This window comes from Myotis myotis, unplaced genomic scaffold (assembly GCF_014108235.1).
Source record: "Myotis myotis isolate mMyoMyo1 unplaced genomic scaffold, mMyoMyo1.p scaffold_m19_p_3, whole genome shotgun sequence".
NCBI lineage: Eukaryota > Metazoa > Chordata > Mammalia > Chiroptera > Vespertilionidae > Myotis > Myotis myotis.
The window spans coordinates 150,182,056-150,207,657 of record NW_023416335.1 but is presented as its reverse complement, the minus strand read 5'-3'; the positions used below and the strand labels follow the sequence as shown (position 1 = coordinate 150,207,657).

General features: G+C 41.2%; 1 protein-coding gene across 3 annotated transcripts in view; it reads left to right on the top strand.

The window, feature by feature from the left end:
• HMGA2 (high mobility group AT-hook 2) overlaps window positions 1–25,602 on the top strand; it is a 140,283-nt gene that overhangs the window by 97,805 nt on the left and 16,876 nt on the right. The window lies entirely within an intron of this gene.

Below are 25,602 nucleotides of genomic sequence, written 5' to 3'. Positions count from 1 at the left end.
TCTTTTTGCCATGCCTGAGGGGTAGTCTCCAACTTCTCCAATATGTTAATTTCTGGGCTATAGATTGGATATAGAACAGGTACTGGAATTTTGTAAATACTCTAGGGTTACAAATCACAGTTGCCTTCAGACTTGGCTCAGCCTCCCATAACACACACACACACACACACACACACCCCTTGAAAGTCACTCTAGAGCAGTGGTTCTCAACCTTCTGGCCCCTTTAAATACAGTTCCTCATGTTGTGACCCAACCATAGAATTATTTTCGTTGCTACTTCCTAGCTGTAATGTTGCTACTGTTATGAATTGTAATGTAAATATCTGATATGCAGGATGGTCATAGGCGACCCCTATGAAAGGGTCGTTCGACCGCCAAAGGGGTCGCGACCCACAGGTTGAGAACCGCTGCTCTAGAGAGTAGCCACTATGAAGTCTTTGGCAGAGGGCACTTTGCTATGGACTAGAACAGAGTGTTGTGTGGCTCAGAGATTCTTCCTGCCTTTACATCCCCTCAAAGGAATAACCTCACATATATGTTCATACGCACAAATGCCAATTTGCTTCCCGTTTCCTTCTCCCAGCTCTTTCCAGTTCTTTCAGGGCATGTCTTCCAATTTCCTTCTCTGCCACTTTTATCTACCATTTTGTCTTATTTGCGAGAGTGGCCCTGGAAATACACATATCAGAGAGGAGAGAAACCATATGTTTTGAGGTAAAATTTAATAGAATAAAGAAAGAATGCCATTAATCTCTAGCCCTTGAAAATGCCCAGAAGCTCCCATCCAGACCCTCCTTAAAAGTTTCCATCCACTGTCTTTTATTAAACCCTGGTATTTCTCAAATGTCCAATTCCCAGAGGAATTTTTAAAATATTTCTTGCAAACTTTTGTTTAACTCTTTTAATTAACTATGAATAGCTCCAAAGTGTTCTTTTCTGTAATTCGGGTTGTAAATGTGCTACCTTTTAGCATCTAGGTGTTTGCCATCCAGCCTGAGAATCTAACCACCATTTTATACCTTTTATCACTCAAGGGAAAACATCTCCCAAATTTGAAAAACTGACACCCAACCCAACTGTTGAACGGCTTCTATTCCAATAAGGACTTGAATGGCTCTGAGCAAGAGGAAATGTTCTTCTAGCTTGAGAAATACAGCTAAGGAAGACATCGTAGAGATAGTAAGGGACTTGCATTTCTGAGACCTTGGGAGTAACCTGCATTGCAGTTTAGGTGCCTGTCTAGGATTGACAGTGAGCAGTTGGGAGGCCAGAGGTCTGGTTGCGCCCGAGGCCATCTTTATTGTTACAGTCGACTCCCTTGCTGCTCAGCATCCTGCACCATTATTGGTGAACACTCTCTTTATTTGTCTTTGTGTCTGTCTGACACAGAGCTTCATAGCTGGGCACTTAGTAATTGCTTCCTGAACTGAATGTAACCCAAGGCTCATTAGTGGTTCTTCACCATCAGATTTGGAAGAGAAATGAAATTAAATGAAAAGCATTATAAAGTACTCAGGTGAAACCGCATCCAATGATGACTGGATTTTCAAGGAGGGGGAGAATCCGACCTCAGCACTTTCTGTTGTGCCGGTGGAGAGCTGCGATGTGAATGTGTGGGTGTCCTTACACATGGTCTTACACAGGAGGAGGAAGGAAGTTGTGAAAGGGGAGAAAATAGAGCTATTGACTGAAGAGCCATAAGGCTGTTTTTAGAATGACTGCTTCTGTTGTATTGGGGAATGCTTCCTTTGAGAAGGAGTATATTATGCATCCTCTTTCCATTAAGTCTATTTTGGGAAGAAATTACCAGGATAATATATTACCAACTCCCAGGGATCTCATATCAACACAAGCCTCTATTCTCATTACACACCTGCTTAGAGCAAAATAAATTAAACCTTCTGTTCTCGGGGATACCAACTCAAGACAATCAAAATCTCCACTAAATCATGCATCTTATTAGGGAAGCTGCTAGTTTTTGAAAAGTGTCAACTCCACCCCAAAAGCAGTAAGTGGGAGCAGGAACAGCGAGTGGTGCCTATGGTTCCAGCATTGTCTTTTCCAACAGTGGCCACGGCTAGGAATTGTTTGCAAAACAGCATGGGGCTTCCTCCTTGGGGTGAAGATTTATCTGCATTTGGCAACTGCTTTGATTACTGTTGAACAAGAAGTTTACTTCTCAATAGTTTTACAAATTATGTGTTTAACTTTGTCTCTGTAGAACTAATTCCTGGGAGGCCAGTAGGAGTGGTGGAGGGGAGATTTGCAAGGCTAGTTTACAAATCTGAGTTTTGAAAGTAATAGTAGCAATTTCCCCCCAAAGCACAACAGTGTGATAAGGTCCTGTTTCAACCCAAATGCAGTTTGCATCCTGCATGTACATTGATTTAAACATTAAAAAAAAAAAACTTCAATGTTGTGTTTAATCATTAAACGGCCATCATTTTCGTTTGCCCTTCAAACCTGCATTCAGTCGGCTTGGATGCTTGTTTACAGTCTCCTTAACTGCGCAGATCGCAAAGGGAAGGTTTGCAGATTACCACCAGCAGTAGGAAGCTCTGAAACACCCGCATTGTCTCAGGAAACATTCAGCTAGAGGCTCCTTCAGCTGTCTCCCAACTCACCCTCTGCTCCCAGGGAGGGATGTGGTAAGAAAAATGCAAACTCTAATTCCAGGAGCAGCCCTGTGTTCATTCAAGGAAAGAAAAAAAATGTTCTTGCACTTAATCTTCTGCAGGGCCAGGCTGATCATGTTGCCTGTGAAATAAGCAGGGTCTTCTCACTGGAGTGTAACTGGAGAGAGAGTGTCATTTCGGGCTGCTAGGCAGAGGGCCTGGATGCTCCTCTTATGTAAAGGAAGAAGTTACTGTATTTTATTGCCGCCTTCCAACACATGGGAGGTTTTATCACCCATCTTAAAAATAAAACAACACCGTGTTCCAGCCAGCCTGAGTCCCAGCCCTGAGTTGGTTCTAGGTTGACACAGCAGCCCACTATTTGCTAGACTTGTAGGGGCTGAATGTAGTCTCCTGGTGGTAGGAAAACCAAAAGTGTTTCCTGACATTTAATTCGATGAGCTATAATCCGTGGTCACATCAGGCTCTAGGAAGAGATCACAAACTTCTAAAAAGATAAATTGTTACTTTACCGCAGACTGTTTGCCTTTTGGTTTCTTTTTCTCCTTCTGTCGGGTGTTCCTTTTTACTGCCAAATATAAACCACACTGAAAAGGACAATCCTACACTTGTAAATGGCCAGGTTATAGAAAATATTGGTCATTATTTCAGTTTTGAAGACGGCAAGGACCAGCAGTTCTTGGTGTTTTATAGGACGGTGAAATTTGATAGTGAGCTCCGTCTGAGATGGAGTAATGGAAACCTAGAGAGTTCAAAAGACTTGCCCAAGATCTTAGAGCTAGTTAAAGCAGAAAATGGGTTTGTAGCCAGAATCTTGACATGTAGTTCATTATGCTTTCAGCTATCCAGATGCCTTTACTGGTTCATTCAAATGGTTGCTGATTTGCCGTTATGGAAGATAAAGGCTTGACGTTGATCTCTGTCTATATATATATAATCTCCATCCCCAAGACAGCTCTGCACTCACCAGCATTCTTACTTTTTCAAACTAAACAATCTAGTTCTTTTTCATTTACTTTGAGATTTCTATTTTCCAATCTCTCACCATTTTTAAAAAAATATATTTTATTGATTTTTTAGAGAGGAATGGAGAGGGAGAGTTAGAAACATCAATGAGAGAGAAACATCAGCTGCCTCCTGCACACCCCCCACTGGGGATGTGCCTGCACCAAGGTACATGCCCTTGACTGGAATCGAACCTGGGACACTTCAGTCCACAGGCCGATGCTCTATCCACTGAGCCAAACCGGTTAGGGCATCACCATTTTTAACTCGGTCAATGCACAACAAACTTTTGGAATCTGAACCAAAGCATTCCGGGTATTGGTCAAGTTTTTATGGAGATATTTGGATATTGTGTAGACAAGTTTTACATCTCTCTGCTCTCAGAGCTGCTTCCCAGATGCATGCCGGGTGTTCTTGGACCAAGTCTCTCAGTAGCAAAGCGGCCCCATGTTTTTCATTCTCGCGTTTCAGTGATGCATTTGAAAACATGTGATTGTTGGAAGCAGTGTTATGTTTTGTTAGCCATAGTGCGTCATGGCCACAAAATTTAAGTAATTTTCATCTATGAAGATGAAAAAGGAAGCTATTGCTAATTTTAAAGACCTGGATCAATTCCCCCTTATTTAAAAAATTTGAAAAGGCTTATCAGCTGATCTTTCCTGAAGAGATGCATATTTATGCAACTAATTGACACAGGTAGGTAACAGAATAAACCTAACAACCTCAGTTCATCAAGTACTTCAACAAATACCCATTTCTACTCGATTGTAAACGAAATTCAATGGAAAATATCTCTATACTTTCAAGAGGATAGTCGATCAACTCAGGGAGGAAAACCAATGGATTAGGCTAGTTTGCTTGCCCTTCGCCAGATAACGTCACTGATTGACTGAATGAATTTAAAGGTTGCTTTAACTACCATGCACATTAAGTATGGGATATATGGCAGGGGATAGAGGGTTGTGCTTATAGTACAATAAGAGCTGTGGAGAAAGAAAATCTATGAAAGATGGAAAAGAATGAGGGGAAAGAAGAGAGATGATGAACTCAAAAATGTTGAATCAACAGGGGGTTTCAGAGTAAAAGGATATTGTGTGAAGAATAAATCCAACATAGCTGAGTGCTTATCGGCAGCTCCTTTGTTCCCTAATGTCTATACTGTACCTGAGCATAATGCTTCTTTCCTGTGAGCTGGACAGTGGGAAGTAATCTATCTTCAACCTTGTTTAGTTTGTAAATAACACTGTAGACAAGGTCTGTTGAACTTTGCAAAGGCTGTCTCCATGGGCTCGCTCACACTCTTGGGGGTCAGTTAAAGGGCATGGCCACGGCCAGCACCTTAATCCTACAGGGATTGTTTACAAAAGATTGAATAATGTGCCCAGGCCCCATGCCGTCCCTCAGTGGGACTAGCCCCACTCAAGGGAGCTGGTGAGCAAGCCTGGCTTTCATGAAAGCCAGAGAGAGTTTGGGTGAGCCTGGTATCTTTCAATGCATGCTTTTTGCCTTCTACTAAATTTTCCCCCCATAAAATGTCAGTGGAAAAGTGGACACTGGCCTTCTTTCTTTCTCTCTGCTGCTTTGGAGCTATTGGGATGCTGGGCTTCAGGGTAATGAAGTAGGTTGTCATTTCCTCCCCCAAATAATGCATTACAAAGTTGGAAATGCAAATTTCCTGTGGAAGCTCTAAGTAGCAGGTGGTACTTCCTTAATATATTGTTTTTGACCTTTGGGGAAATTGGTATTATGAGCTGACTTTGGAAAATTAAAATAGCATCAAGGTCCTACATTCTAAATAAAACAGTCAATATCTTAGTTCATTTGAAAAAAAAAATAGAATGGGGTACTACACCAGGAAAAGACATAACGTATTTTACTTTGGTGTGTTATTCTAAGGTTTGTAATTCATGAAGGACAAGAAAATGGGATATGCCCCAGCTGGATTTCCTTATTCATTAAGAGTGAGAGAGAGAGAGAGAAAGGAAAACTGTGTATTTTTAAGTTTTCCTTTAAACCTTTGCTGTTACTGATGCTTTGATATATTTAGTGAGTTGTACAAAGAGAAGCATGGGACTGCTCAGATGGCAAATCTGAGTTGAGCTGAAGGTAAAGACATCTGTATTTTTTATTCATTTGCTCAGCAGCACTAAATTTGAAGCTTGTTTTTTGTTCAGCATCAAAGAAAAACTTGTTTTATGGTTATTGGATTTTTTTTTAACTCACATATTTCATGAAAGGGACTCAAGTCACTGGGCCTTTGTATTACTTTTCTGCCCAACAGCCCTTCTGCGTGCCATCTTGTTGAATAAGGAAAACATAATTTTATTTTCTTTCTCTGCCTTTGAAGTAAAAATTTAGGAGGTTTAAATACCATACACATTTTGGAATTTCCTTTTTTGCTTCCTCTCAAAACCATCATCTCACAACCCCATAAAGCGATCCAATGTTGAAAAACTTAAGAGATTCTTAATCCTATAAATATCCTTTATGTGATTATGACTCCTGGGTTTATCAAGGGCAACAAGAGTGGGGCTAGGAGCTAAGTTAGTGTAGATATAGGTGTGTGTGTGTGTGTGTGTGTGTGTGTGTGTGTGTGATACATCCAAAGCTCTGTATAAACAGTATTTTTTGCATACTAATTGCTGGTTAGGCATCTATATTCTTCTCTAAAAATTCTGAGTGTTCAGACCTATTAGTTGTTTGGGGTCAGATGCTCACAATTAATGGAAGACTAAAATACTGACCAAATCCAAAAAAAATGAGATTGTTTGAGTAATTTAAACTTGACTAGTTTAAACTATTTAAAACAGATTACTTTAAGTAATTATCTTCATTCTTTAATTGTTTTCTAGCCCAAATTTGGCTTTAAGTCCGGGTTTCTAAGTGTCAGAAATCACATTTTTATTCTAAGACATATAAAGCAAGATATTTATATCACTTAAAGTTCATATTTATTATCAGTGCACCGCTTCCCAGAAAAAAAGGGAAGTGAGAGCTGGGGTCAAAACCAGATACAGTGAAAGTTCAGCTAATGTTGGGCTCTCAGAAAATACTCATTTTCCAAATAGTTTAATATTAGCATCTTTAAATTTTAGCATTAAATTTTGATAATATATATGAAAATCTTGCTCATGTGTGTGGTACACATGTCTCTGGCTACATTTATAAATGTACTGAATGTAATTTTATGTGTTTCTTTATGATGTTCGGTCCTTGGCATAAGTGTCACTAGACTGTCAAGTAGCGAAGATCATATTGTTTCATCCTTTCTTCTTTTCTCATTTCTTGGGTGTTTACTTCATGAGAGGATGCACTCAATGAATGTATGTGGAAGAAATAAATGGATAAACAAGTTCAATGGGTTATCAGAGTAGATTCAAGTCAGTAAACCTTGTTTGGGGTGTAGGACCAAGCATAGTCCTAGCTGAAACTATCGGTAGAGCTATATGATAGTAAATAGGATGAGATATAGGAGTGAATGTGTTCATTAGCTGGCCAGTGGTGCCCTGTCCCTCCTTGAAGAGTACTCCAATCATGAGAGTGCCTTTTTCCCCCCACTGGCCACTTTCTCATGAAATTGAAAGAAACCTGTGCAGCTGCAGGACTCTCTGGGCCTGTGACAAGACTACTGTCTGCAAGATGCATGCTCAAGTCAAAACCTAAAGCAAAGCAAGCAAAACCTCACCCCAAAGGGTTCCCCCACTTTCTAAATAAAAAACTACAGTCGTAACAACTTCAGTCAGTGATTCAAAACACCCATGGTTTTGGCATCCTGAGCATACGTCACAGATACCACTTGCGGTCTACTCACCATGCCTCTGACCCATGTACCCTAGGCTTGTTTTGGGGCTGTGACAGAGGAACATTCCTCACCACTTGGAGAATTTGGGCTAGGATATTTGGGGGAATGAATTAAGTGCACTCATACAAATACTTTATCATCCTTACATTCCCATCCAGTGTACTAGTAATGTGGAGGGAAAGTGTGGCCTTGGGAATAGACAAGCATAGGTTTGAATGTCTGCTTCATCCATTACTAGCTGCTTGGGTAACCTTGGGAAGCCCCGTCTGTCCTTATAAACGTGGTGATATATAGAAAAGACGTCTGTAGAGCTCTGGGAAAGCTTGTTCTTTTTATTATTGTCACCTTTATCAGAAGATGACATACAACTGACTGGACACACCAGGCTAGAAGGTTTTTTTTGTTTTTGTTTTTAACTTTCCTGAATATTTGTCCTTTAAGTATAAGCAATACAGCAGAGTTCCCCTTCATTTATCCCACCTAAACAGTCTCTCTAAAGTATGCAAATAGATTTAATTTCTCATGAAATCCAATTTTAATAGCATTTTATGTAGTGAATGGTCCATTGAGTGAATCAGAGGTAATTAATGCTAAGAGATAAATGGATCAGTATTCCCTGCTTCCTCCGGTAGCCATTCATAGGTAAGTCTGTTGCTCTGAAATATTGTTTACTGGAAGGAAAAATATAGAAGATGGTAGGGACTAACCATCAAACATGTCTTTATCCTTTTTAATATTAGGTTATGCTATGTAAGCAATAGGAAAAGGAGGATATTTTCTAATCAACCAATTTTTATTTGCCATCTCTAAGAAGAGGTAACCGATCCTTAACCTGCTTGTGCACATGGGAACATGGTTTGCTAACATTGTAAAACTGTCCTGGGCATAGCATATGCGCAGAAATGAGTTCTCAGAAGCAGCCATGGAAATCTTTTGTAAACTCCCAGATCAACCCAATCTTACCTCCTTTCTGCCTCAGTTTGCAATGGCATTGTCTCTCTTCCATAAGGTACACAAGTCTCTGTCAACCATTTGAATTCCCCAGAAAATAATTACATTTGTTTGTGTGTTGTCTGGACACAGATAAGGGAATTCTCCACATCTTTCTAAGAAGAGACGCAAAGAGACTGTGGTGTAAGTGCTCTAGTTCACATTCAAATGGTAGCATTGTGAGGTATTATTCCACATAGTTTGAATAATTGAGAATTTATACAGATTTTCAGCAGTGGAACTTTAAATACAAGGTAGATAAATCAGTGTCGCATGGATCCAGTGGCATTTCCTGTGCTCACTGTTTTCCCTTGGATAGCAACAACCGTATTTTTCAATAACAATAGCATCTTTTTATGCTTTGATCTCGTTGCTTTTCATTTGAAGCGATCTGACATGGATGATGTGGTGTGGTCCCTTGTAAGCACTCGTCCACCTGGGCACTTACATACCCATTATCTTGCTACCTAATGTGTTGTGGCTATAACTGGAGGATGCAAAATTTGCCTTCATGAGAGACTCGTCCTCTATGTGTTCTGCCAAATCAGGGTTCACTGTGCCTCCATTTTCTCCAGAAAAACCACTGGAGCTGACATCCCTTAGTGTGATGAGCAGAACCGAGGCGCTTTTGTTCGGAAGCTTACCTTCGTGGATGAACGAAAGTTTCCACGTTAAGAGTGATCTGCAAAGAGGCTGAGGCACTGGGATTGTAAACACTCAATTTAGAGATCCGCATTCTTTATTCATGCTGTTGTCTCTTGTTTTCTTCATCTTTTCCCTGAAGACTTTAAATGAATGGTGAGCATCCATCAAAGCATTAGGAGACACTGTCTTGGGCACTCTCGGCAGCCGAGTAGGCGTCATCCTGCAGGGCTTGGAGGGACGTGAGAGCAAGAGAAGAAAGGAGTGGTTCCTCTCACCAGCGGTCAGAGCAGAGAAAGCAAAAGAGCGAGTTACAGGTGGCTTCTGAACTGAGTAGCAACCAAGCTGTCTTCTCTCCTCAGTTCTCCTAGCCCCAGCACCACGATTAGAATCAATAGCTTTACTGCCTCCAAGGAGAAGGGAACTTACAGTGTGTGTGGCTTAGCATCCTGAATATGTTGTGGTTGTTGCATCTTCTGGGGGGAACACTGAAAATTTTCAGTGTTCAAACATCCACGCTTTCACATTAGTTCTATGTTTATTTTAAAGATACGTTTTTATTGATTTCAGAGGGGAAAGGAGAGGAAGAGAGAGACAGAAACCTTAATGATGAGAGAGAATCATCGATTGGCTGCCTCCTGCATGCCTCCTACTGGGGATCGAGCCTGCAACCCAGGAATGTGCCCTGACTGGAAATCAAACCGTGACCTCCTGGTTCATAGGTCAATGCTCAAATACTGAGCCACTCCAGCGGGGCTCACATTAGTTCTATTGATGTCAAACTGTAGGTAGGAAATTTAACTTAGCTTTAAAGTTAATATTTATACAGGGAATGTTATCAAGTATTAGAACCATTAGAAGTGTTGCTCAACAATAAACATACAGCCGGATGTCATCTGTTACTAGATGGCTGCCTAATAGTTGTTGCAGAGTAGTCCGTTCATCATCTCAGCACAAAGAAGCGACTCAAAAATGTGTTGACTCAGTGAAGTCTGACAAATATTTGCATAATTGCAGTGTGTCATACATGCTCATTATAGCGTAAGAACATCATAATGCAAACACTTACTGCTATTATCTTAAAGAAAAGTGTGTCTCTTCACAGCCTGAGCATCCTAGAGGTAGTTTGCAAGCAACAAATAACTTAGAAGAAGATTTAAAATTGCTTTCATTGAAGTTATAATTTCATAACTTCCTGAAAGTTATTTTTTGGGGAGAGAGGTCATTTTCAAAGAAAATAAAGCGTTGTTGTTTTTAATCCTACAATCTAGTTGGTAGTCCTTAATTCAGTTTAATAAAATGCAGGTTCCTTTCCAAAGAAATTCCTGACAATAGTACATTGAAAGCCTGTTTCCCTTCCCCAGCTGCCCAGGTGGGAGATAGGAGGACGAGGGAAGTACGTTAAGCTATGAGGTCTAGCGGGATTGCAGTTAAGTGCTTTGCTTTAGGTCCTCCATGCTCGATGCAGCATGTATTACTGGAGTATTATGAGAGAAAGCTACAAGAACTCCTCATACATGCCTAACAGATGTAGCTCTAATGTTCACATGGCTGGATCCATTCAACAGATTGGGTCAGATGCAGTTTGAAAGCCACTGTTATTAAGCTGTTTTTGCCATTAAGTAACTAATGGCGCCTTGTTAATATTGTGGATGTGTGTATTCTTTGCTGTCTGTAAATCTTTTTGTTTGTTTTGGCTTTAACAGCATGTGTGGGGAGGACATCCCTCTCCACAAATTAAGTGCTTTAAATAGCCAAGCTGTCGCTGAATGAAGGAAATCAGGCTAGATAAGATCTTTGTAAAGTGTGTGCCTATGAACTCTACATCACACCATCACACAATGCAAAGGAAATTGCCATTGTGCTGTGCAAGTTGGATGAACAAAGCACATAAAACACTCTGTCCTCGTTGCCAGGCATATTCCTGTGCTACTGAAGCTGGAATCTTGAAGGCCCCAGAAACGGTCAAAGTGACACGTTGGCCAATCAGAGAGGGTGGACGTTGATTTTATAATGCATTCTGGTAACACTTCACCAGAGGGATGCCCGATTATTTTATAATGAACAATGCAAATCATAAGCAATGAGGAATGCTGCCGCTGCTATTGCTACTACTATTGTTACCGCTACTGCTGTTATTGCTGCTATTGCTGCTACTATTGCTGCTATTGCTACTACTACTCTATTACTATCTCTATTCTACAGCTATTATTACTACCTTTACTACTGCTGCGTTACTACTATTACTGCTGCTGCTATTACGACTCTTCCCACTACTTCTATTTCTACTACTACTATTACTACCACACCACCACCCCATCCTCCTTAGTGCTATTAAATAATGTTTATTAAGTTCTTATAGCCATCAATTGTACCATGTATTTTAGAGGTATTCGTTATTTTAATCACCTCAACAACATCACGAGGTACCCACATTATACAAATTAAGAAACTGAGCTTTTTATAAATTGCTACCAAGTCACATAGGCTGAGTATATTTGGTTGAGACCTGATTTCACAGGCCTTTCTGGCTCCAATGCCCTGTTCTCCCCATTATCTCAGGCTTCCTTTGCTTGTGGGCCAAGGACATGGAACTCTGTAGGTATTAAGATGCCACCTGCAAACCCTTACAAAGTACATTGAGTTCCTTGGGAGAGAATTGCCTCAAGGCCAAAAAGCTGCCTCTGGAGTACTCCAAAGCAGCTTCCATATCCTGGAAACAGCAGCTACAATCAAAGATAGCACCTTAGAAACATCCTTCCTTTACTTAAAAGAATTTTTTAAAAAACCTACTTCCATCAACAGGCCCTCCTAAGATCAGATACCTACATGTATCTGGCAATAAGCCCAGACATACCAAAACATGTATTATCTAGAGCCAAGACTTGAGTCCCACTGCATCTGCAGACAAGCACCTCATTTTAATAGGCAACCCATTCACAGAGTAGGTACACTCCCCTGCTGAAGTGTCAGGGAGTCGGAAGAGCAGCATAAAACAAAAAGCAGCTATTACCTGGCAGCGAAGGCCCCAGACGTACCCTCTGGCTCTGCTGGTCCCCAGTTTAGTCAAGTAGAACTCTGATGGACTCCCATTAAAAGTCAGTAGACATTTAGTTGACTTCTAAAAAGTGGGCAGAAGCTCATGCAAATTATTGACTACCTACCCCTGGAATTCCTTTTGGACCTGACCAGTGACAGCTGGTTCCCAGGTAGCATGGCACGCTCATTCTCTAGCGGTGGGGAACAGCTAAACCCTTCTGTCCACAATGAAAGGAACTCAAATTTAGATTTACCAGAAGAAAATTCCAAACAGACCAGAAAAGCAAAAACCACCGACATCATCTCCATAATAACTAAAAAAGGGAAATGGGTTCTGTCTACAAAGAGGCCTGTTCTTCTACCTCCTCTGAAACAGCTTGACAAAAACAAGAGCTTTATGTACTAGCACGGGACAGATGATGCAAAGGAAAGTCTTGTGCAGCAGATTTCAGGGTCAAGAGGGCACTTTTTGCCAGCTCTCAAAGGCAAACCAGCACAGGGAACCATAAAATGCTCAGAGTCAAAGTGGTTCTCCATTCGTTCCCCATCTTCCTTTATTCACAGAAAGTGACCTTTCCCCGGCCAGGGGCAAGTCTCACTCCTCAGAGTCAAGCCTGGCCTGTGGAGGAGACGGCAGTCTGCTTGGTACCATAGGAAGAGACCACCCCTCCTTCTGCGGGACATTGACACTCCTGGAAGTGCCACCAGGAGTGGCCGTACCCATTCTGTGACTCTGAAGGAGGTAGACTGAGAAGAAATCTAAGATGACAGAGCAGAAAGACAGACACAATCCGAAGCCCTGAGGATTTCATTAACTGCATTTAGCCTGCTGAGCTCACCAGTCCAGGAGGTGTATCATCGCTAGGCTCTTTGTTGCATTGGGTAAATTATATTCTTATTAAGTCAGTGTGAGTTGGGCTTCCCTGTTGTACCCAAAAGCACACAAGAGGCATTTTCTTTGGGATACTTGAGATTCATTGGAATTCATTATCTACATTTTTATAAATCTGTTGAATTTCCATACCCATCTCCCTATATATACACTGATCTACAGGAAATATGGGGGAATAAAGTCACATTTAATATGTCTCCTCACCCATTTCTGTCTCCCCACTTTTGGATCTCCGAAGAAGCAGCTCCTCAGAGCACCAACCATGGGACCAGTTGCCCATTTTTAAAGCAATTACCGGTCCCTCCTAAACCCAGGAGTGGAGTCAGGCACCTGCATTTCCAACCAGCACCCTTTAATGAGCTCTATGGAAAGGGTGTCACTGCCCCCCCGAGGAAGAGGGACTAGGAGAGGAAAAGGACTTCTTCCAGGCAATGAGAAGGTTTAGAAAGCGGTCAAAAACCTTTGTTGAAAATGTGCTCCGTGCAAAAGACAGGCTGGGTGTTAGCAGCTGAGTCAGGTGGGTGGGCAGTTTAGTTTCCCAGTTTGTGAAGAGGCTCCCCGGGAGTTTTCCAGGGGTGGCGCGGTGCGCTCAGGGCCGGTGCACACAGCTTCTGTGAGGTGGGAGCATGAAGTGGTCGGCGTTGATAGCTTTGACTAGTAATTGTGCCTTAATGTAAATATATATAAATATTATACATATAGGTAGGTGCAGGCTGTAAATGACTCCGTCTGTATGGTACTGTGTATTTAATATGTATCCTGGGTAAAAAAATAAGTGTAATGGGTGGTCACATTCCAAAGAAATGAACACATCACCAAAGCACCAGCCAGTGAATGCAGCCACCATACAGAACAAGGGATTAAAAGCAGGAGACCTACAGATTTCCTGCACAGAAAGCCACTGGGAATGAGAAGGGGAGGTGTCTGAGGATGCAGAGGAGGAGCCTGGATGGGGAGCAGGCCTCTCTTTTCTTCCTCACATATTGCTCACAGACAACAATATATCACACATGAGATTGTAAACAACATAGATACGGAAACTGTGTCCATGTATTTCCTATGTTGTAGATCCCACAGAATTTATAGCTAACATTTTTAAAATGATCACATATTAGAATAAGTGATAAACAAGAGGGTGGAAAACCAAAGGTAATTTGTTAGCATTTATCGTAGAAATTTTCTTTGGAATACTTTAGATTCATCAGCCTTCACAGTCTTGCCTGAATATTTTGCCATAGACTTTTTTTTTCCCAAATATACTTTTATTGACTTCAGCAAGAAAGGGAGAGGGAGAGAGAGATAGACACACCAATGAGAGAGAATCATTTATTGGCTGCTTCCTGCACGTCCCACACTGGGAATCGAGCCCGCAACCTGGGTATGTGCCCTGACTGGGAATCAAACCATGACCTCCTAGTTCATAGGTCAATGCTCAACCACTGAGCCACGCCAGCCGGGCTCCATAGATTTTTGAAGAGAATAAAAGAAATATAAGGATGAAGGAAAATTTATAATACAAAGATGAATGGCAGGATGGGATTTCTACTTTGATAGAAATTTAATGAGAAACAAGATGCCATTTATATTCCTAAGACATCATGAACTTTTTGACAAGAAAACATTTTTCAGAGCGAAGCTGTTACCTGAGAGAAGAGTTTTCTACTGCCGATTTGTCCTGTAAAGGCATTAGAAACATTCCTTAGAGTTATGATCTTTAAAATTGTTATATTAAGATGCAGTTTTTCTTACTTGGTAATTTTTCTTCTTGGTGAAATCATAATCCTAGAAAGCTAGATTTTTATTATTTTCCACAGGTGCTATTTTTATGGGTGCACAAAGCACTAATATTTCATAAGCAGATAAGTACAGAATAGGCAGTTGTTGGAGCGGTGTGGCCTAGTGGGAAGGGCGCAAAAGCTGGAGAGCCAGACAGCGTAGGTTGAAGTTGTGGCTTCAGTACCTACTGTTGTCATCCTTCGTGTGTCATTGACTGTCTTTAGCATTTTGCTTCTTCGTGTGTAAATCTGAATGGTTTCCTTCAGAAGGCTGTAGTGAGGCAAGTCAGACAGTACACATTAAATCACTTTGTGAACTGTTTATTGCTATATTGTTATCATAGAATCAATATACAGTAGTCCCCTATTTTCCTCGGTTTGAGTTACCCAGACTCAGCCACAGTTCAAAACTATTAAATGGAAAAAATTCCGAAATAAGCAAGTCACAAGTTTTAAATTGCACGCTGCTCTGAGTAGCGTGATGAAATCTTGCTCTGTTCCACTCCACCGTGCCTGGGACATGAATCATCCCTTTGTCCCAAACACCCATGCTGTAAACGCTCTCTGCCCATTAGTCACTTAATAGCTGTTTCGATGACCAGATCAGTTCTCAAAGAGAGAGAGAGAGAGAGAGGCCACATTTACATAATGTTTATTACAATATATTGTTATAATTGTTCTATTTTATTTTTAGTTATTGCTATTAATCTCTTACTGTGTCTAATTTATAAATCACACTTTTTCATAGGTATGTACGTATGGAATAAGCATAGTCTATATAGGATTCGGTACTATCTGCGGTTTCAGGCATCCACTGGGGGTCTTGGAAGTAACCATCCTCTCCTGGATCTTTGAGAACAACTTTAAATATAAAGTGAAGACTCCTATCATCTTATCCTGAATTGTAATGAAGAAACATTTGATTCAATGGATATGATGATAAAGCAGAGTTCAGAGAGACATTTCTGGAATAGTCTAAACAAAGATAGTGTTTAAGATGACATTATACCAATCTTGAAACATCCATTTGTAGAGCAGTTGGGTAAGTTAGGTAGTTCAGGGGGTTGCCTGAGGCTCCATCTGAATTTGAGATAGAGATTTCGGAGATAAGCTGAATGAAATGCTTAGTTTTCTGAAGAAGGAATGGAGACACTTTAATTTATGGATTCTGCAGAAAGAGACTTTAATCCCAAGAAAACTTGAAGGAAAGTGCAGGAAGAAGACATTCTCTGGAAAGATGAGGGTGCTGGGTGTACTGTGAAGTGTGAATGTGGGGGAAAGAGAACTCGCTTCTACAACTATTTAAAAAGTTAAAGGAAATAAGCTAATGTTCAGGAATAGTTAACATTTCTCAGATTGGATATTAAATTTCCTCCAAGGAAAACAACAGCTAAAGTCATCCCTAAATTGGTGCCAAGAAAATACTGCTAAATTAAGGTTCTAGGAGAGATATGACTCAGTTAAGTATCATAGAGCTCTCAATCCATAAACTATCCCTTTGTAGTCCTTGAGAACATAAGAGATTACAAATAAATTTACTGACTCTTTCCTTAAAGAAAGGAAACACCTAAAATCATGATTCAGCTTTTTAAATTCAGGTCCATGTACAACTATTATAGTTGCTGGGAAATACTGGATCCTTAAATCATTTTATAAAGATACTTTTAAATGTTTTAGTCTTACCAAACAAATATTCTTAGAATTAAAAAAATTTTCTAAGTATTGATTCTAAATCTCTTTCGTCAAAATAAAAGTAACTAGAACTACTTTTAAAACCACATTATTTCTATCATCAGGGCAAGCACACAAGAAAACATATACATATTATGTGAAAAATTGGGTGTATAAAGTTCAAATCCAAATTCAATTTCATATAACCACTACCTAAAATGTTAAGAAGATGTGTGTCTTAAAAGACTTTCAAATATACCACTAACAAATATAGAGTATTAATTATTGCTCATCTCCAGTTAGCATATAATATCATTTTCATTATCTCATAGATGTCTACTTTCACCTATTATTGAACATTACTTTCTCTATCTGGCTAAAGTTGGCCTTAGATAAAATTCGAACTTAGTCCACAGCATCTATGCACATGTGTTTGATTTGTTGAAACCAAGCAGCATGATGTTTCAAATATTTATTCATTTTACTTTGATGCTGTTAACCATGTGTGCATATGCAAAGTGAACCAGCTTTGTGAATAGCTACATACAGAGAAAAAGAAATATTTATAGACAATAAATAAATAATTTGAGGCTTTGAAAAATACGTAGTGTTTCTGTTTAAAAACTTGTAGGATAAGGAAACAGGACCGAAACGGATTGATTTTTTTTTGAAGTGATGTTAATCTTACAATTTTTATTCAGCTTTTTTGCCTATGGGTGAAATTTTCCCCAAATCTTGGGAAATCATAAAAATTGAGATGAAAAGTCAACTAATGAGACTATGTATTTCTTTACCCCCACTTGTCTGTGACTGTTCACTTCAGAATGTTTTCTATCCCCAAAGTACAGCCATCTTCTATAAAATAAAAATGCCTATTAAATGTAATAACTTTAGAACATACCAAAGTATCATCTTAAAACTAGCCATGGTTTTGATATTATCTCCAAGAGCTGCATCTCTCTCTCTCTCTCTCTCTCTCTCTCTCTCTCTCTCTCTCTCTCTCTGTCTCTCTCTCTTTTGCTTTATTTTCTGATTTTTTAAAAGCTTAATTATAATCTTTAACTTTCTAAAAGTGAAAATAAAGAAAATTTATTTCCTACCTGTATTTTTGTGTGTGTGATAGGGAAGAAGTGATACTTTTCCTCTAGATCAAGTCTTCAAATTTCATGTTGTATTTTTTCCCTTCCATGAACTTATCTCTACTTTCTCATTTTCCCTATTAGAAGGAAAAATAGTCATCTCTTCTGTGATTATTCTCTGTACTTCATGATCATGCCTCTCGACTCTTAAGATTACCTTGGACATGAGAGATTAATCTAAAATTCTACGTCGTATTATAATATCTCTTTTCTCATTTGTCACCCACATTAGACTATAGGCTACTTGAAATCAGGAAACATTTCTTATTCATTTTTATATCCAGGACCTACAGTTTAATATCAGTTAGAATTTGATGAGCCATCAGGTCAGAGTATAGAAGGTTGGCTTTTGACACTCATCAGGACACTGAGATTTTTAAGGATTTCTCGTTGATCTTTCCCCTCCATTCTAAAGGTGTCTGACAGGCAAGGGCTCCAAAGTATTACCCCTAAATCTGTTTTTATAAGAACTGCTTTCACATGGCTTGTTGCTGTGCACACATAGCCTGATGTTAATCAGCACTAACTACAGCAGAATGTAACTATTCCCATCCTTGAACAGATGCAATGAGGCCAGCCACAGTGAGGGCACTTTGTTCTAATAATCCAATAAATACTTTTGAAATGATGCTTATTTTTGTCTTTTGCATTAAAGTCTAAGATTAAAGCCAAGTAGAGTAGAAAATAAAGAACATCTCACCTCCCTCCCAATACCAAGCAGAAGTTCCAGGGATTTTGCCAAAACTCCCCATAGATTTATCACTTCTTAGGAGACTTTGTACAGGCACTACAAAATCTCCTTTGCACTATAAGGGCCAGATGTTACTGTCAAATTGTAACCATGCAGGGCTATATGTGTACACACATAACACAGTCATCTCTAAGTGCACACAGGAGGCACAAGAAATAGAAATTATGATCCAGCCCAGGCTTTTTCTAAGCTGGAGGAAAATTGCCATTAGTTACTCATGGTGGATGGTTTCTCCTCTTTTCCAAGGCCTCCCACCACCAGGGGGCAGGGTCGTTCTCAATTGAGGAAGCTATTAAATAGGAACACTTTCAGCCCAGTGAGAGGTGTATCTGCAAAAGGGATGAGATTTGTATTAGTGACAACTGAGTCTCATACTCACATTGTTGACCAACACTTGATCTGATATAAATTCTTCAGACTTCAGGTACACCTTTCTCTTTAGTTACCCCAAATATTTCTTAGGTAAGTCAAATAATTTTTTGACCACTTGGTGTTAGAGAATATCCTGAACTCAACTCCCTTGTATCGGTGTCAGTAACTGAGAGCTGACTATTTATTTTAAATTAGAGGCCCAGTGCACGAAATTTGTGCAAGTTGGGGGGACCCTCTCACAATCCGGGACCCCTCGGGGGATGTCCGACTGCCAGTTTAGGACTGATCCCACAGGGATCAAGATCGGTCCTAAACCGGCAGTCAGACATCTCTCTCACAATCCAGGACCACTAGCTCTTAACCGCTGGCCTGCCTGCCTGCCTGCCTGATGTCCCCTAACCACTCTGCCTGCCTGTTCAACCCTAACTGCCTCTGCTGCAGCCCCTGCTACCTCAGCTTCATCCGAAAGGACGTCCACAATGACGTCCAGAAGGTCATTCGGCTGTCTGGTCTAATTAGCATATTATGCTTTTATTATTATAGATTGACTTAGTAGTCACAGTTTTCATTCTGAAGCTTTTTTGAATAGCCATCAAGGATTATTATATGCAGATTATTGGAGCCATCCAGTTTCAGTGAAGAGGTAGAGTTCAGAAGGGCTTGAAATGGGTATGAGAAGTTACCTGGCTGGTCAAAAAGATAGCCGTGATGTTCTTGAAGAAAGGCTGCAGGAGAAATGAAAAAACTAGAACCTCATCTGTGGTATGAGCAAATCCCTCCTTTCACCACAGAGTCTGGCTTCCTTTGGCAAAATAGGTGTAAAGGAAAGGACCAAAGGTGGAATTGAGAGCAGGACCTAGGTGCACAGGAAGTACAAAAGTCTGTTGGTTAACATAACCTAAGAACAAGTCACAAGAATTATGTAGCTAAATTAGCAAAAACCATCACCTTACCTTAGGCCAAACGTATTAGGTTAAACCATGTGATATTATTGCTGTTTGACTGGTTTTGACTGACAAAACTTCCAGTTCATATGGTGGTTCGATCTAACAGTATAAGTCACACTGAATTAATGCTGTGAAGAGGCTCTGCCTCCACCAACCCTGGTGAGATACAAGTCTGATGGAGGATTTCCATCTAGAGATCAGAGACTTTTACGTGACCTTCCCTGGACCTCGTGGTGTTCCACTGAAGGGCAAGGAATGTGTTGGAGCATCGGTGTTCCAATCAGAAGTACCATTTTGTCTGCTTCCTATTGTAGGATTCCACGTAAGATCTGATTTGGAAAAGAAGAGGAAGAGGTTCTTATACTTTTTAAAAAGTGGGTCAGCCTGGCCGGTGTGGATCAGTGATTGAGTATGAACCTATGAACCAGGAGGTCATGGTTCGATTCCCGTTCAGGGCACATGCCTGGGTTGCAGGCTCCATCCCCAGTAGGGGTCCTGCAGGAGGAAGCCGATCAATGATTCTCTCTCATCATTGATGTTTCGATTTCTCTCTCCCTTCCTCTCTGAAATCAATAAAAACGTATTTTAAAAAAGTGGTTCAAAGCCTACAGAGCATAAAATTTATTTGTTAAAGGTACCCAGGTATAACTCTTGATATTCTAGAATATTGAAGCTTTAAAATTATAAGTCCAGAATGCCATGATAAGTGCGTTGAACACATCATTTCACGAAAAGCAGGGAAGAATTTCCATTCTTGATGATGGTAACCTCCCTTCAGTTGGGTTAATGTCACAAAGAAAATATGTTCAGAACAGCACTGTGAAACTTCAGAGAGTGAAAAGCATATTTCTCCACACATAAATGAAAGTCAGTCTTGGCCAGTGGTGATATACAGATTACCCGTTGAGCCTTTAAACTCCTTGGGACAAAGGGTAAAAAGGATGTTGTTCAAACCACAAGTCAAAAAGCACTCCTGTCAGTATGCACACCGCAGACATGAAGCTGCTGGCCTTCGTGGTGCCTGGCCATGTATGGAGGGTTTATATAGAGATGGACAATTACCTGTCTTGAATCTGAGCTGTGTCTACTTATGCAGTTTGTTTGATACTTTTTGCACTATAAATAATTAATCAATCTGGGCCAGAGAGCAGTTGAAGTAATTGAGCAATAGATCGATGTATTTATTGAAATTTTCATCAAGCGGTGGAGATACACTCACCAGTGAGTTGAAGCAGAAGGTGAAGCTGTGTGCACTTGTGTGGGTACAAACATAATCATAAGCCCCACTAATTCAATGTGCTGGCTTCAGCGTAAAGAACACCTTTGGGAGTTTAAAAACAAGTATCATTTTAGCAAATATTTTTAGTTTGCTACCATATTTAATTTCAAAAGTAACTGAGCTTATCTTGTGAGATGTTATTTATTTGGTGACCGAGTTTAGAAATAAGAAATGAGAGTTACATTTTAGGGGCCTTTCATATCCCCTGGAAGAAATGAGGGTTTTTATATTCTTCTCTAGTAAATAGCTAGGGGGCCTTTCTTACCCTCTGCTGCTGTGAGAATGAAAAGCAATCACATGGACAAAGGTTGTGTTAGGGCACAGTACTTCTTGATTCAATGATGGTCTTATGATTTTGTAGCAGAGTGAGCAAAACTGCCTACTACTGGCTGCCAAACACAGGATATAATTAGGTTAAACTTCTGCTGAGAACAGAGATCCAAACGAAGGGCTGCTTTCTTTCACAGGTCAACTTAAGACCCTTTGCATAATGACCATCCTCACTTTTCTGCACATTGTACCTCATTTTTAAAAACTTAAGTTGGTAAGCCCAGTTCAAGCCTCCTTTCATTTCATGTTGAGATTAGTAGTCAAATGAGCTAATAATGTCTAGACCCTTTGTTATGAAGGATTTTCTTTAAATTCCTACTAGAAGGGGTGGCTTAGCTGTCTAAGCAACAGCTTTGAAATACCTAGACTCCCAGGAACCATAGGTTGGACTCCCAGGAGGCATGGGGAGCCCCTTAATTATTCTGAAACAGCTGGTGTGGCAGACCACTTCCTGCAAAAGTGTCTTTCTACAAAATCTGAAAAAAACAAAATAGTCTGTGGACCTTAAAAATGCAGTAACATGTCCCCTTTCATTTGGAGAAATCTGGTTTGCTGTATGGTTTCAGAAGTAATAATAATAATAAAAAGGTTTTTCTGTTTTTGGTATCCTTTGCACTTTCTTAGCATGCCGTATCCTAAGCTATTTGCAGGCAATACTATTTATTTGTTTAAAGATTACACTTTGAATTTGGCTAAGGATTAACCTGCAGCAAACTACACGTCCCTGTGGTTTGAGAGGGCCTTTCTTAATCTACATTTGATTGACAGGGTTAGTTCTCCTCGGAGTTTTCGCTTAACACTATATTAATCCAAAGCATTTCTTCAAAGTCCTTTGTTGTTGTTGATGTTTTGTCCTGGGAGGAGGCTCTCTTTCGCCCATTGTATTTTAGAAGTTTAAACGCAACTTCTAAAAGGAGAGGTTTTCATGACAGGCTTCTGAAAAGTGTAACAATCTCTTAATATCTGGAATGCAACATCTCAGTGCTCTGTGAGTTTCGCGTGCCACGTCGACAAAGTGCCCAAACCTACCATGTGCACCAACTTATTAGAAACGGAATCTTCAGCATTGTCTCAATAAGCAATTGGGTGGGCTTTGGTCTCCGTTCAGTAGAATGGTTGTTATGAAAGCCACGCCTGTAAAAGGGATGTCCTCAGACTCTCCACAATCAATAGCGGAGGAAGAGTCTCCAAGAGGGTCGGGATCTGTGGGCCTGACTCTCGTCCTCGTGGGTTCACTTTTTGTCTGCAAGCCCCGGGAGACGCAGAGCCGGCTTCGCTGAGGGAGCGGGCTGCCCGAGCTGCGATGGCAGCAGGCGCCCTGAGACCCAGGGGAGGAGGAGAATCCAGAGGTGGAAAGCAAGGCCAGGAGGAGTCCCTATACCCCTGGATTGGATCAGATTCGACTTTTTTTTTTTTTTTTTAAAGGATGTGAATGAGTTTCCTCAGATCATTATTCAGAGGATGAAGAGGATTAGAAGACGTGGGTTTAGAAGACGGTCTTGGGGAAATCGTTTCAATTCCCCGTGCCTTAGTTAGTTTCCCTGTGAGCAAATGGACATATGAAGGCCTGGCCTCTTCTAGTCACAAGGGGGCTGATGTTAAAAACGGAAAGGATTTTAAGCTTTTATGTGGGAAATGCATGTGCAAAATATTCCTCATTTTTTTTTAGGGTGCAGGATAATACACTGATAACCACAGCAAAGATTAACATGCATGATGGATATTCTTTGGTTCTTTGTATAAAATATATAGTGATCAGCCATGTTTGTAATGATGGGAGCCCTGAGGGGCAACTGGTTTCTGGGTAACAACATCCAGTTCTGGGCCAGGAGATGCCTCCAGGGAGACGAGCGTCTTGCCGCTTGCTCTTATCCTAGAAGATTTCCAGACAGCCGCGCGTTTCCTTTCCCTTTTTATGAATGGCAGCAGTATTATGCTTCCGTCTGCATTTTTCTACCAGAGCCATTCATAAAAAATAAAAACAAAATAACAACAACAGAAAACTTTCCCGGCGCAGTCTGGAGCCAGTGGGTGCCAGAGGCTGGGAAAACATCCTGGCAGCCGTCACCCCGAGCAGCATTGAGAGCCTTCAAGGGTCTGTTTGTTTGGTGAAGTGCCCTGTGGAAGGGCGGGCAGCTGGTGGAAGTTGTGTGACGCGCACTAGGCCGGGCGCCAGGGCTGGGAGCGTTTCAGACATTGTCTTTCCCCTCATTGAAGTGTCAGGACCTAATTCATGGAAAATTGGGGGAGCTGGCAGCCCTCGCGGAGGATTTCATTGAGCCCGCAGTGTGCAGGAGTCACGTGAATGCAGGATCCTCAGCCAAGAAAGGAGGGGGTCCCCCCAGCAGTAGGAAGCTGTCAGCCTGCAGGAATGCGTGCGGATTTGAAGCAGTTTGGGAGTAAGTGTGCACAGGTGGGATGGCAGGAAGAAAGAGAGGAAGAAGAGCGGTGTGTTCTGACAAAGGATTCTTTTGATTCTTTTGAAATGAACACTTCTCTCCTAGCGCACACTTGGGAATCCCCAAAGGCAAGAAGTCCTCCTTGTCCTTGGTCCATTCCACCTGGAGAAAACATCATCTCGAAGCCTGGGCTTTTATCATGTCAGCTCTGCTATGATTTAACGTCAAAGGAAAGAACTTTTTTTCAGGGCACAAAAGCATTTTGCATGTCGTTTTTGTTTAGTTTGTTCCCATCTTAGAAAAATAAGGTTCCGATGATTTTTGTATGCGTTTAATACGGCAGCAATAAAATATACAGCATCACAGAAATTCCGAGAGGAAGAAAAATGAATAGGCACTCTGTCCCTTCCTTCCACGACATAGTGCATGTATCCTAACTTCCGTTACTTGGGAGAACTGTAGCAAATTTTTTCCCATTGCAACCATGACAGCATGTCACTCTCCACATCAGAGTGGCTCAGCGGTATTCTCAAATCTCAGTGACGTATAGACAGAACAAGGGAGGTTTATGGGATTCAGACAGGAGGGTGAGTACTGGAAGGAATCCATCGGAAAGTGGGGGCTTCCAGTCCGCCTTTTACAATACAAAGAATAACAAATATTTTTCTAATACTCTAATTCTTGGGAAATTAATGTAGGCTGGGTAGAAAACTTCCCTCAGGTGTTTGACTTAAAAGTGAAGAGTTTTGCTCTGCAAACAGAATTAAATAGATATAGATAGATACAGACATAAGAATTAAATAGATATATATAAACTAGGGGCTCAGTGCACGAATTCGTGCACCTTGAAAAGAACTGTGGGCCACAAGGCTGTGGTGGGCACAGGGGCGGGTCTCGGCCCATCCTCCACACCCCCTCCTGGCCCCTGGTCCCCTGTCTGCTGGCAGCCCCGCTCCCGCCACTGCAGCTCCCACATGCTGACAGCACCCGCCCCACTCGCACCCGCTGGTGGCATGGAATGATTGGGGCCAGCACCAGCAGTGGGTGCAAGTGGGGCCGGCACTGTCAGTGGATGTGAGCAGCAGCTACTGCCCCGATTGCCCCTCAGGAGCAGGAGGAGGTGGAGAAGCCCTCGGGTGATTCAGGCTGGTGCCAGGCACCAGCAGCGGGTGCGAGCAGAAGCTGTGGCACCAGCTCCGGGTGTTAGCAGTGGGTGGGACTGCGGCGCACGGGAGCAAAGAATCTACAGTAACCACCAGAGGCTCACCCCAATGACAGCGACCAGCCTTGGTTTGGTGTCCCCGCTCACCTGCTCCACCATCCCACCGCGGCTGACGCCTGCCAAGTTCCATGCTCTGCCTCCTGCTGCTGACGCCCGCCATGTTCCGCACGCACCCCCTGGTGGTTGGCGCACATCATAGCAACCAGTTGTTTGGTTGTTCTGCGTTCGGTCTATTTGCATATTAGCCTTTTATTAAATAGGATAAGACATTGGTATAGATGGTACTTGCAAGTGACACCATCAAGAAAGTGAACAAACCCACCCATATTCTGATGAGACTTGTACCCAGAATGCATAAAGAACTCTTACAACTCAATATGGAAAGACAAATTTTAAAATGAGCAAAAGATTTGAATAGCTATTCCTTTAAAGACAATATACAAATGGACAATAAGCACATGAAGAGATGCTCAACATCATTAGTCATTAGAGAAATTCAAATCAGAACAACAATGATATTCAATTTTACACCCGTAGGATGTTTAAAAGGCAGACAGTGACAAGTTTTAGAGAAGTTGGAACCCTCATGTATTGCTGGTAGGAATGTGAAATAGTGCCACTGCTTTAGAAAACTACCTGGCAGTTCTTCAAAAAGTTCAGCATAGTTACCTGTGTGACTCAGAAATTCTGCTCCTAAATATATATGTACAT